Raw genomic sequence first — 7,091 nt, 5'->3', positions numbered from 1 at the left:
GCGTGCCAACCTAGACAATAAACAATACCCCACACAGACATGGAGGGAACAGAGGGCTAAATACACATAGTAATCATGAGATGTAAACCAGGTGTGTGGAAAACAAGACAAAACAAATGGAAAAATTAAAGGTGGAGCGGCGATGGCTAGAAGACCGGTGACGTCGTGACAGCCTATCCAAATCATGTCCAATCAATTGAATTTACCACAGGTGGACTCCAATCAAGTTATAGAAACATCCCAAGGATGATCAATGGAAACAGGATGCACCTGAGCTCAATTTCGAGTCTCATAGCAAAGGGTCTGAATACTTATGTAAATAAGGTATTTGTTTAAAATAAATTATATATTTGCAAAATTTCTTAAAACCTGTGCTTTGTCATTTTGGGGTATAATAACAAAGTAGTAGCTTGATCTAGAAAAATAATAATTTAATACATTTTTTTTAAATTCAAGGGGCCTGAATACTTTCCCGAATGCACTGTAGACACGACAATAAAGCAGTGCTAAAATTAAAGGATATGTAGGATATGCCATAGAAAAGGGTCAAAAAGGAAATCCCTTGTCAGTTAAACATTTTAAGGGGAAAAATGGATCCCGATTATATTAAGCAATCTATAGGCCTAACAACGCTTTACTCTGCGATGCGTTAGACTAAAAACTTGCTGAACATTCCAAAACAAGACACGATGCACATGTGGATATCTTTGTTTCATATCTATGACATTCAGAGGCTGAGTTATGACCTAATGTCGAGGAGTAAAAAAGACTGGAAGTGTAGCACGCTGTTTGGAGGGTTCGAAGTCCAGCATCAGCTTATATGAAAGATAAAACTTGGACACGTGACGAGACAGCATATGGAGCTCAGCAGGACGTGGCACTGGCCTTTTCTCATTTGGGAAAAAGTCAGTCCTCCGTCCTCTCTCCTCCGTGACCTGGAAACAGATGAGTGGCCGAGGAGAATGTCACTGTCAATTCGTTAGTAGCAGAGAGGAAGAAGCGAAGCGATAGGGACAACTGGCCAAAGATCTGTGTTCTCCAGTTGGTAGGGTAGTTTTGTTTCTTTTGCTCACCAAGCAGGAGTTTTTGTATGGAAGTCAATTGCTACGTGTGGTTTATTTGATTAGAATAGAAGTTTAATAATGCTTAGATTGTTACGAGTGTACTGATATAAGTAGGACACGTGACATCCTGGAAACTTTGAGAAAAAACACTTTATCGGAGTTGTCTCGAGATGGCTATGCATATTCATGACATGTATCTATTAGCATAGCATCTCTATCCGTTGAATACAGGCGGTTGACGTCAACACCCCTCATCAAATATTTTTAAAAGTATAAAAATATTGAGCTGTATCCACCAATCCAAAGAGAGGAATAGGCGGCAGCTTGACAGCCCGCCGTTCCGCTCTGTGGACAACAAATCCCCATGTTAGGGTGGAGACATAGGTATCTCGTCATTATATCCAAATCTATGTTAGTAGGCAAACGGACGACAGTCCTCACCTCCTCGATAGCCTCCTTTAGGCGAGGAAGCACAAGTGTATCCTACCTGAGTTCTTTGCAGAAGAGTATTGGAATCTGCCACACCCCCATTTGAATCAGCTATTGTTTTCTCAAAGGAATGCAAACGTTTAAAAACAACATGCTACTTATCCTTTTATCTATAAAATGTATTGGACAACTAGCTTCATTTCTTTGTATCACTTTATGTATTTCTTTTGGGATTACATCCTGTAAATGTAATTTGCCTGATGACACGCAATTGGAGAAGAAGAGTCTTATTTCATACAGCCACATTTTTGTCCACTTTCCCTCTTCTCGCCGCCTCTCCTTGATTACTTTTGACCTTTTACAAAAGGAGGCCAGAGATGACGGAGGAGAGAGTACGCAGGAGTTGAGCAAATTCAATTGAGAAAAGGCCTTTTATTCTGGGTCAAGCAACCACATAGAGAAAGACATAGGACTCATGTTTGTATCTGCACCATTATAGCGTCTGTGACAACATGGGCAGCGCCATTGAGGCTATCTACATTTTGAAGTAGTCAATTTTCTTCTTTACAATTGGCTGATCCCTCCTGATGACCCGGTTGGACATGAGCCCAACAGGGTCACCAGGAGGGATCAGCCAATGAAGTTGGAAGTCCCACCCAGTTGACTACATTAAAATGGTGGAAGCCCTCAATGGCGCTGCCCATGCTAATACTTATTTTGGCCATTAGACCCCTCTATCGTTCTCTATGGGCAACCACCATCTCAATTAGTTGACATGACAGACAGGAATTTATAGACACGCGTAAGGCATTACTAATAAATCATGAACATCCTATTCTCATCCTTACTGAAGTAATCTAATGTGTGACTGTTGCTATCAAATGAGTTAAAAATATGTTTAAATAAATTGATACTTGATGACTCATAAATTAAAATGTTAAAATATATTTGTTAGTGAAATAATCTTACCTATTCTTTGCTCTAATTAAATTTGGTCTAGGGGACAACTTTATAAAATGGGTGAAAGTTTTATAAGATGATCCTCAGGCTGCTGACCTTACTAATGGGCTAAGGTCAAATAGCTTCTCTATATACAGAGGTACCAGACAGGGCTGTCCTTTGTCCCCTCTCCTATTTGCGCTCATTATGGAACCACTGGACGAGGCCATCAGGGTAACGCCTGCTATACAGGGGCTGCTCATTGGTGATGTTCACCATAAAATAAGCTTGTATGCTGATGATGTCCTGATATTCATCTCTAGTCCCGAGACTTCAACTACATCATTATTAATATTATTGAATTATTCAGCGAATTCTCAGGCTACAAGATTAACTTAAGTAAATCAGAGGCTATGCCACTTGGTAACCTTCACTCTGTACCTAATACTTCTCCCCCCTTCCCTTTTAAATGGTCTCCCTCAGGTTTTACGTATCTGGGTATATTTGTAACTCCTAAATTCCAGCAAATGTATAAAGCCAATTTTGTTCCCTTGTTTGATACAATAAGACAGGATCTGGAGCGCTGGAACTCTCTCCCGATTTCTTGGTTGGGTAGAATATCCCTCTTGAAAAGAACATTTTACCTAGACTACTTTACCCAATCCAAATGATCCCAGTATTACTCTCCAATAAGGTAATAAAGGATGTAAATGGATGGCTAAGTTCCTTTATATGGAGTAAACGCGAGCCAAGACTTAAGATGGCAATATTACAGCTGCCAAGTTCTATGGGTGGCTTGGATCTGCCCAATATCAGGTTCTATCAGTGGTGTGCCCACCTATGTTATATTTCTGATTGGATCACAAACGATGACTCCTCTATTTGGTTAGACATTGAGACTTCTCTTTCAAAATACCCCTTACAGGATCTTTTATTTTTCAGAAGTTTCAAGTCTGTAGAAGATCACTGCAATAATCCTATTACACTTAACACACTCAAAGTATGGAGGTCAGTTCAACGTTTCCTGGGAAGGTCCAAACTAACCTCTGCTCTTACCCCAATTCTTAACAACCCAGATTTTGGTCCAGGATTGCTGGATGCGGGCTTTAACTTTTGGCTTAATAAGGGCATACGCAGACTAAATGACTTATTTGCTGATAAGATTTTATTGTCATCTGAGCAGATGGTCGAGAAATATCGACTCCCAAAGCAGGACTTTTTCCGCTTCCTACAAGTAAGAGATTATATTGTGAAGAGCACCACCCTAATTGGTAACCCTGATATCTCTGTCATTGAAAGAATGCTTTTTTTCCCACAAAGAAAAATGTCTGTAAGTCTGTTTTATGATGCTTTAAGGTCCTTTTCTGCTGTCGACACACAGAGGGTGAAACAAGTGTGGGAGAAAGAATTGCCTGTTACTATTGACGAAGAGATGTGGGAGGACATTTGGAGATATGCAAAAACAATATCTATATGTAATCGTACTAGAGCAATCCAATTAAGAATAATACACAGGGCCTCCCGGGTGACGCAGTGGTCTAGGGCACTGCATCGCAGCGCTAGCTGCGCCACCAGAGACTCTGGGTTCGCGCCCAGGCTCTGTTGCAGCCGGCCGCGACCGGGAGGTCCGTGGGGCGACGCACAATTGGCCTAGCGTCGTCCGGGTTAGGGAGGGTTTGGCCGGTAGGGATATCCTTGTCTCATCGCGCAACAGCGACTCCTGTGGCGGGCCGGGCGCAGTGCGCGCTAACCAAGGGAGCCAGGTGCACGGTGTTTCCTCCGACACATTGGTGTGGCTGGCTTCCGGGTTGGAGGCGCGCTGTGTTAAGAAGCAGTTGGGTTGTGGTTGGGTTGTGTTTCGGAGGACGCATGGCTTTCGACCTTTGTCTCTCCCGAGCCCGTACGGGAGTTGTAGCGATGAGACAAAATAGTAATTACTAGCAATTGGATACCACGAAAATTGGGGAGAAAAGGGGGTAAAATGTATTTTAAAAAAAATAAAAAATAATAAAAATAATAATACACAGATTGCATATATCCCCAAATCGCAGACATGCTTTTAGCCCCTCTTCCTCTTCTCCTCAGTGTCTTAAATGCAAAACTGATACAGGCACCCTAACACATTGTTTATGGTCATGTACCAAAATACAAAGATACTGGTCTGGTGTTCTGCAAGAAATTGAAAAGATCCTAGGGGTTGATCTAGAATTGGACCCAGTTTCTTTACTGTTGGGTCTCCCTAGTAGGCATGTTACTTCTATGGGTAAGAGGAGGCTTTACAACATCCTTACCTTTGCAGCGAGGAAAAACATACTTTTACAGTGGATTAGTGATAAGGTTCCTTCTATTAAAGATTGGCATAAGATACTATTTGAATGGGTGCCTCTGGAATATCTGACATGTACATTGCATTCTAAAACAGATCAGTTCTACAAAGTATGGGAACCCTATCTAAATTACCTAGAACCTGAGGTATCAGTTATTATGCTGCAAGGATTCTCTTAGAATGGTGGTGATCTATGTATTTCAGAATTACACTGTACCTTCCATGTGTGGAACCTAACTTCTTAGTTTAAACTGAGCTTTTTTGTTTAATTTCTGTTTGTAAGTTTGTTTAAAATGTATGTATTGAGAGACGCAATGATGGTGATGGGGTGAGAGAAGTGCCGAGCGGGGAGAGGAAAATGGTGTACGTATGTATGGGTGTGTATGTTTGTGTATGTGTGTATGTGTATGTATGTATGTGTATGTATATGTATATATGTATATATATATATATATATATATATATATATATATATATATATATATATATATGCGCAGGTATGTGTAAGTAAGTGCTTTTTTTTTGTTGCTTTGTCTCTGTTGTTGTATCTCTTAATATGGGTGAAAATTGTGAAATTCCAATAAAAATACTGTTACAAAAAAAAAAGTGAGTTGTATAAAATTGTCACGCCCTGACCTTACATATCCTTTTTATGTCTCTATTTTGGTTTGGTCAGGGCATGAGTTGGGGTGGGCATTCTATGTTTTGTTCTATGTTGTCCTTTTCTAGGTGTTTGGCCTGGTATGGTTCCCAATCAGAGGCAGCTGTCAATCGTTGTCTCTGATTGAGAACCATACTTAGGTAGCCTGTTCCCACCTGTGTTTGTGGGTAGTTGTTTCCTGTTTTGTGTTTTTTCACCTTACAGGACTGTTTCGTGTCGTTCACTCTCTTTGTTGTTTTTTGTCATTCAGTGTTCAGTTTATTTAATTAAATTTACAATGAACACTTACCACACTGCGTGTTGGTCCGATGATTCCTATTCCTCATCATCAGACGAAGAGGAGGAGCGTTACAAAAATACACTTGTCCTGTTCTGTTGTAGCTTCAGATTGGTTAAGATTATGTAATATCTCTAGAGCAGTGGTCCCCAAACATTCTTTGAGTATTTCCTTTTGATGCACCAATTCAACACAACCAGAGTTTTTAAGCTACAAGACGGTCTTGGGTCTTTAGTTCAGGAGGAGCCAGCTTCCACCAATGGGTCCTGAACCACCATTTGGGAAACTGTTCTAGAAGTCTCTAAATGTAATTCAGTCCATTTTTGTGCCATTATACGGTTGCTTTGGTATCCTATCAGTTTTACTGTAGACAATCCTAGATCATAAAAACTGTTGTCCAATAAGAGGTATGCGAACACACTCACCATGTCTTAAGAGTTTGTTGGGGTTTTGCTTGTTCAAGAAGAGAAGACTACGCCAAGCTAATGTGACTGACGTGGAGGTGTTGGCCCCTTGGGGCCTTATATACCAGCCCAAGGGGGCTAACTTTAGCCAAACCATCAGGTTTGGCATGGAATGAGGGAGCTGAGGAAAATAGGAGAGAGAGGGAGGAGCAATGAGGTGCTTGGGGTATCACCTTTCCAGCACTCCAAAATAGGCACCGGGAGGCTTGGAATGAGGTGAATTCAATCCCAACATTCAGGACTTACTTTGGTGTCAGTGTCACACGTGGACTAATATGGACAAACCTCTATTGCAGCCTTGGCGACTATTGAACCGTCCTGTTATTTCAGCACTGTAAACTAAAGTGCTTCCTTTTCTTTGTACCACTTCATTCATAGCATGCCCAGGGTATTTGGGTAGGTAATTCCTGTGTACATCACTTTACACTGCCCATCAACAAGAGATATGTAGCCTGTGTGTTTCAAGTGCAGGCTTAGGCTTCCGGTAAACATGTTTTCAAGTCATGACTTGTGTAACTGACCTGTTGAGATCTGTGTGTACAGTATGTATGTACCCCCTACTAGTGTGGAACTTGTGCCACCTGTTTAGGAGACTTTGGACAAGTGAGTTCAGTGGTGTTGAAAAACAATTATAATTTAAATTATTTAACTACAAAGATGAAATTATTTGCAAATGTAAAAACATGTCTGATTTATTTCTTCTAAATAGTTTATATACACTGAGTGTACAAAACAATAAGAACACCTGCTCTTTCCATGACATAGACTGACCAGGTGTATCCAGGTGAAAGCTATGATCCCTTATTAATGTCATGTCTTAAATCCACTTCAATCAGTGTAGATGAAGGGGAGGAGACAGGTTAGAGAAGGATTTTTAAGCCTTGAGACAATTGAGACATGGATTGTGTAGTTGTGCCATTCAGAGGGTGAA

Source organism: Salvelinus namaycush, unplaced genomic scaffold (genome assembly GCF_016432855.1).
Source record: "Salvelinus namaycush isolate Seneca unplaced genomic scaffold, SaNama_1.0 Scaffold248, whole genome shotgun sequence".
Lineage (NCBI taxonomy): Eukaryota > Metazoa > Chordata > Actinopteri > Salmoniformes > Salmonidae > Salvelinus > Salvelinus namaycush.
Note: the sequence above shows the minus strand (reverse complement) of the source record.